The following is a 7,458-nucleotide window of genomic DNA, read 5'->3' as shown; positions in this document are numbered from 1 at the left end:
TTTTAACCCCAAGGAACATGTTTATCTTAAGAGCTCTTCAGGTCCAGATTGGATAAGTACTACCTTGAAAGTAATGCTTCAGATAGCAAGAATCATACAATTAGATGAGGTAAAAATTCCAATTCTTCTCTTTAAACTACTTGGTATTTCAGTGTAGGTACATGCTTGGAGGAAAATGAGAGAGAGATAAATTGATTTCCTGTATTAACAATAGGAAACAAAATAGTTTTTCCACATAGGTTTGATCCCTTTTAGGTTCTTAAAAATTGTAGCTTCAGTGTCTTCCTAGTTTGTTTTGGCACAAAATTCAAAAATGGAGCATGAATAGCATGATAGCCTGATCCCCGGCATTTTATGGATTATTAACTCATGATGATGTTTATTATAAGGGTTTCATTGGGATGCAGATAGAACTTTATTTTGGCGAGGATGATGCTTGTTCATCAGTGGAATATTACAGCCCCAGGAATGAGGTAGAGGTTCTTAATTCAATCCTTTTGCTTCTTGACATTTCAGTCTCAAGTGGTATGTGCATGCAAATGAATGTCCTCCAAGAACTTCCAGAAGAAATTATTGGTATGATCCGTGATTTTGGGGACAAAAACAGTGTGAAGACTACAATTTTAGAAAACCACAGCTGTGGTAAAGAAGAATGTTTGTTGCAATGGGGTGAAAACAATGGCATAAGGACAAGGTTGCAGATAGCTTGTAAGTCTTCACAATTATGACTGTTGTTGTTCTTTTTTTCCTTGCTTATTAGGCATGTAAAGATTTTGCCCCCTTTTCTTGGTGTCAGAGGATTTTTTTCCTTTTTCTTTGAGCGTCATGGACGAGTTCGTGGCTATGGGGCTGGAGTCACTCCTACCAAGTTATGGGGTTCCTCCTCATCTAGAATGTATGATCTTGAGAAGCGACTCCAAGAATCTGAACAAAAACGCTTAGAATCTGAACACAAACGAATAGAGGCTGATGCAAAATTGAAAGGAGAAGCGCACCTCAAAAGCATGCTCGAACAACAAGCTATTCAAATGGTAGAACAAAGAAGACATTTTGAGGAACAACAAGTTAGTCAAATGGCTGAACAAAGAGCACATGATGACAATATGATGATGCAAATGTTTAGTTATATCACCTCGCAATCAGCCCAATCTAGGAGTGATCACTAAGGTATGAAGATTAACTCAAGCTAGTGACTGTTTTAGTACTATTGGATAAATTTGGAATGACTTGTTGAGTTGTTTACATATACAATTTTCCCCCATGAGATGTCGATGCACATGCTTGTGGATATTCTGGGTATTGATTTTCAGCTGGGTTTTGTGTGAAAAAGCTGATATTTTTGGTTTTGATGTGTGTAGTTGTATGTGTATATAGAATTAGTTGTTTTAAGCTCAGCTAAGTGTTCATATATATATATATATATATATATATATATATATATATATATATATTAATGGGGATGGTGGAGATTGAGATTTGGGATATGAATTTGTTGTCTTTTGATTGTTGACATTTTCTTGTGTGAACAATTGAAGTTTGTGTAATTTGGGAGTCTGTTTCAATACTGAGAAAATAAAAAGTATTAGTGATCTCAATTTTGCAGTTCTTAGATCTTTTAGGTTTTTCCTAGAAGTAAAGGCCTTGAATTTCAGCTGAGCTTAGTGCAACTAATTGGGTTTCTTTTTTAGTGTCTCAGGAAGCACTAAATCAAGATATATTTTCAGTAAATAGGTAATTTATTTAAATAGGATTTTGCACAGATGCTAAACTTAATGGTGTTGGTGTGTTCTTTCTTTTTTTTTTCTTTTTTTTGTACTGTAACTGACAATTTATGGAAAATTTACTCGTATTTTTTGGTTGGGGAGGGGGTGCTATAAAGGCTGGAGCTCCAAATTGATAATCACCTTCCTTAAATCTTTTTGTTTTTAAAATATTGTTCATGACCTATCAAGGTGTTTTAGCAGATGCCATGTTAAACTAACTAAAACCTGTTCTGCTTTCTCATTGTGCAGCGAATGTAGCAGAATTTACTGGGAAGGAACAAATAGATGCACAGCCAACCAAGAAGGGAAGGGGAAGAAAATAATAAATTTGTTTACTACTAGACATATAGGTTTTGGACAAATTTTAGTTGATATCATGGATGATATGCAAAATCTATTGTGCAGTCATTTAATTTCTTGTGCAAAATCTACTTTGCATATTTGGGTTCTTGTGCAGTCATTTTATTTCTTGTTTTAAGCTTTCTGTAAGTTTTGGTTCTTACAAACCAACTTGATTCTCACAAGTAATATTAGGATCAAGATATCTTCGTGTAATTTAGGAAATACTAGTTCAAATTGCACTAATATGCTTCTTCAATATGGTAGTTTCAACATGAATATATATATATATATATATATATATATATATATATATATATATATATATTTATTGTGTATGATTGTGGTTTTTTTTTTATAAATAAAATAAAATCTTATTTTGAGGGTCAAGAGATCCCTTAAATAACCTTATTTATCAAGGGTTGTAAATATAAATTTTTTAAACCTTGGTAAAAGGTTATTTAAGGGTCTCTTGACCTTCAAAATAAGATTAGAGCACTTGTTTTGAGGGTCACGAAGGGCCCTAAAATTTTCCTTTTCGACGGTATATGTTTCGAAGGTTATCAAGGGTCAATTGGACTCTTAAAATAAATTTTTTCAAGGTTTTTTAATACTTTTTTTAAGGATTTTGACTCTTGAAAAAAGTCAGATTTGTTGTAGTGAGAGTTGAACACTTACCATACATGATCATGCATCTAGACAGCAACATGGATTTTTATACAGTCAGGATTTTAGACAACAATGAATAGATCACAGTACCGAAGAAAGCAACTAAATTAATACATAAGAGGTTAACAGGGCATCAAATTGATGATATTAAGTTCAAAAAAATCACACAAAGGCATCCACACGCGGAAGGTAATCACTAATTGCCAATTCAGCTTGAAAACTTGTTCTAACCACTTCAAAAATACTTTTTTTTTTTTTTGGGTGAGAAGGGAGTTTTATTTATATAAAAAAAGCTAGTACCTCAGATTTGTCCAAGAAACATCCGTAAAAACTAAAAAGTGTCCAGTTATAGGATTTAAAGGGCACTCACGTGGAGTACCTACACATAAAAAGTCTCATACATATTTGTAGAACACAAAAGATGGACAATCAGTAAATGTTTTCAAAAAGCTAGCTTGCATCCTCCCCCTCTTTGCAAGACCATCCGCTATAGAGTTTGCCTCACGGTATATATGTAATAGATGGACCACCCAATCCCTGTTGAGGAGCATCTTGCAGTAAAACATTATGGGAAATAATTCTGGAGCCAAGTTCCTAGAAGAAGTTAGACATGTAAGAACAAAAGTGGAATCAACATTAATACTTAAAAATTGAATACCTATGTCCCAAGTAGTTATTAAACCCTGTCTAACAACCCACAATTCAACCTTATTATTAGAAACAATCCTAATGTAACAAGAAAAACTTACCACCCATTTTCCCAAGTGATCCCGGATAACCCCCCCCCCCCCCCCCCCGCGCGCGATATCGGGGTTCACTTCAAAAATACCACTCACACCCTTGTATACAAAATTTCCACCTTCATTTGCCACAGACCAAAGTGAACGCCTGTTGTCAGCACTTATGCAGTCAAATAAGGAGTAGGAATTTGCAAACACCTCTTGGTAATGGTCCCTCACCCCCTACTTCATACTCAGGTATGGATTCAGGATTTCGAATTAAGAGGGGCTGGTGTATAAGTAAAAAAAAAAAAAAAAAATCATGGAATTTCAAATATCTATTTAATATTAACAAATTATCAACAAAGAAAAATACACAATTTTTGTTTCGTAATACATTATAATACAATCATCTACTAATAAAGACAAAAACACAAAACTTCATTGTTTCTTACTACATTAGAGCATTTGCATCAACTCATACAAAAATTTCTATCTATTTTAACATAATGACCTTTTTATTTATTTTCTATCTCTTTTAGCATAATAACCTTTTTATTTATTTATATAATCACTATTATTTATTTTATACTACATTTCATCATAATAATATTTCCTTATCAATTTTTTTTTTATTATCTCAAATTATCTCTCTCTTCCTCAACCAAAAACCATTTTTCTCAATCTAAATAATTTCTAAAACATTCATTTACATAGCAACAATAATTGTGTAAATTTTTCCAATCAACTCAAAATACACTCACATTAGTCTATGTATCATTGTAAAAAAATACATTTGTACTATGGTAATTGTGTAAATTTGCAAAAATTCATTTATGCTACAATAATTGTGTAATTTTGCATAGTTACTATAGTACATATGTATTCTTGCACAATAATACATAAATTGATGTGAATATATTTTGGGGTTGATTAAATAGATTTGGGGTCTTATGTTATTTTACAACTAATGCAGATTCTATAACAATAAAATCAATGTAAAATTGTGCGGGCACAAATATAAAATTGAAAAAAAATCTCTCTCTCTCTCTCTCTCTCTCTCTCTCTCTCTCTATATATATATATATATATATTTTTTTTTTTTTTTAAATTTCTTAAGAACTAGGGGGGCCGGGCCCCCTTGGCCCCACCTAGTTCCTTCCCTGTTCATACTGCACACAAAACCTAGACTCTTCAATGTTTCGTATTCATATAACTCAAATTTATACAAAAATACGGAGTCAACATTTGTAAAGCATTAAAAAATACTGCTAGACTAAAATCTTTCAATAAGCAAACAAACAGCAAATAATTTTTTCGTAGATGAAGAACTTATCTGATGACTTCTATAACCTATAATCCTAAGTTCCAATTTACATTTGGGTATCCATGACAAATTTTCACAATTTTCATATCATGAATACTGAGATATGGGAACTTCTACAGCTTAAGGTCTTGGAAATGGCTGAAATCAACTCGCCAAATCTGAATAAAATAAACACACCAAAATATTTGTTTCTAGCTTACCGATTATGGCTATACAAACTTAATAAACACATATGGGAAAATCATATAGTTGTCTAACTATCAGTTTATGATCATATCATCAATGATAAGGGGAACCTGTAACTAAAAGTGCATTACAATATTCAGGTTTCAGTAAAGCTTTTTTAAAATTTCATCTGGATATGGTGCAGTGTAGTGGGAAGAAAAGGGGAAAATGAAATCTTACTCATGTGGAACAGACCGCCATGGCCTTTCTAGACTCTCACGTGTGCCTGAAAACAACACGCAAGACAAAGAAGCACTAGTAAAAATCATTGGCCTTAGAATCAGAATCGCATGAAACTTGGTAGGCTGAAGCAAAATGGCTTTCTGAGCAATAGTCGTTGCTTTGTCATAAGCTACTCCTAAAAATGGCGAATTCCTTCTTTTAGGCCTTGAAAATTATGATTTTACTGTTTATAGTAATTTTTGTTTCCTTAATAACTTTTTGCTCAAAAGTTATAATTAGGTCCCGTTTGTTTTGAGATGATCTTTAAGGTCAGTAGTTTATAATTTTGCATTTAACTCAATTTTGTAATTTTTGGTAATTTTTGGTATTTTGTCATCTAATTGCGTAATTAGTGCAAATTAGGGTTTCAAACATTTTTCTCAGTATTTATATGTTTTGTACCAGTCAAAGACAAATTAGAATATTATCAATAAATACATACTTTTGTCAAATTTTTTCTCTGGTGAATTTCAATTTATTTCCTTGTAGATTCAAGGAAACCCCTCGTGGATTCGAGGTTTACTATAAGAAGCTAATAATTTAGTTTTTGTTCTATCAAACAGAGTATTGTGTATGCTTTCTTTAAGTTTCCGCGACATTCTTTCTCATTTTCAGAAGGTCAATAATGGGAAAAGCTAGGCTCTTTCATTTTCACAAGTTCAACTCCATGTGATGTAGAGCTGACGTAGAACAGACAACACAGGCTAGTGCAACGAGAGTGCCTGAAATCACGGTGCTAACTGCTAACTAAGAGGTTCTAATAGAAATCATTGAGGCAGCCATGTTAGAATTGCACAAAATTTGAAAAGCTGAAGAGAAAGGTCTTTTGATCAAAGGTTGTCGCTACCATGTACGGTAGATGTGTCACAACATCAGCCAAGTTGACGTGCAATAGTACTGGAAAAAAACAACCAATCTAGAAAGCATTATATTATATATATGTAACTAAAAAATTTAAATATTTTCTTCATATATAGCAATATCAGGTCAGCACTCAAGAAATAATTTCGAAGTAACTTCGCATGAAGAATGGAGGAGAACTTCTCAATTTAGAATTTTAGACAATTTGACAAAAGAAGGTGACAAGTTCAATGATTGAGATCATCCCTCTAGATAAATTTGACTAATTTCAGGTTGTTGCCTAGAAATAGGATAAATTTCATTATCACAAGAAAAATAGCATGGCTTGTTTATCAAGGATTTAAAAGTAAGTTAGCGGCTGAGACTTTATATTAGAATCTCATCGCTACCTTTCTTGTGTGTCTGTCTTTCACCAAAAAAAGAAAAGAAAAAGAGTAATTTTATACACATTTTATGTCACAATCCACCACGTGGCGAGTTGCAAGTGATGGAAGTGTGTTTCACCAATCGCCCAATCACAAAGTGGTGGAAATGTGTGCCACGTCCACCAATCACAACTCATCACATTACAAGTTATGACACAAAATTGTGCATTTTTATGTGTTCGTAATATTACTCAAAAAATAAAAAAGTGGCACTTTACTGCTGTTGAATAAATCATACGTAAAAAAGAAATGAAGTCGTTCATTTTTACTTGGATTTTGAATAAGGCCCATGTACTGCAAATGTTCTGTCCCTGAATCAAGTTTCCATGAGGCTGGGGGAAGAAATTTTGATGTCATTGATAGCTACCACCCATGCTCTATGGGAAAAAAATTTCACAAGGCCTAAAAACAAAAATGTTTTATGTATATATAATTCATTTGTTTACAACAAGTATGGAGGAGGATTTGAATCTTAATTATCTTCCGGTAGAGGGCCTAGAGGCCTAGCAATATACTATATAAGAAAGTCACCTTACAAAACAAGAGTATAAATGTCACTGAAATAAGGATGGCACCCCCATATTATCACCAATTTATCAACAAAATGGAAAATTCCTGAATAAACAATTGTATTTCGAACCCACGTCTCCTCCCCCATTATCTTTTTTTTTTTTTTTTTGAGATTTTATTGATATGAGACTATGTATCTCATGCAAATAGATACGAAATAGTCTAAATAATAACACTATGTACCTCTCCTCCCCCGTTATCTACATTTATGTTTCTGTTTTAAATTACCAAATAGGTATTTTATGTTGCTGGTAGCGTAAACAGTAACTCTTTTTTTTTAATAGGAAAAAGTAGCACACTGTTGAGTGTTGACTATTACAGCAGTATTGCATGCTAAT

The 7,458-nt window shown here is 32.9% G+C and overlaps 1 long non-coding RNA gene across 1 annotated transcript; it reads left to right on the top strand.

Annotated features, from left to right (window-relative positions):
• Positions 1 to 700, top strand: LOC142638983 (uncharacterized). Its single transcript, XR_012845096.1, has 2 exons — positions 1 to 109; positions 408 to 700. It is a non-coding gene; the product is annotated as an uncharacterized LOC142638983 (long non-coding RNA).
• The last annotated feature ends 6,758 nt before the right edge of the window (positions 701 to 7,458 follow it).

This window comes from Castanea sativa, chromosome 6 (genome assembly GCF_040712315.1).
Source record: "Castanea sativa cultivar Marrone di Chiusa Pesio chromosome 6, ASM4071231v1".
NCBI lineage: Eukaryota > Viridiplantae > Streptophyta > Magnoliopsida > Fagales > Fagaceae > Castanea > Castanea sativa.
This window is presented reverse-complemented; position numbering and strand designations above follow the sequence as displayed.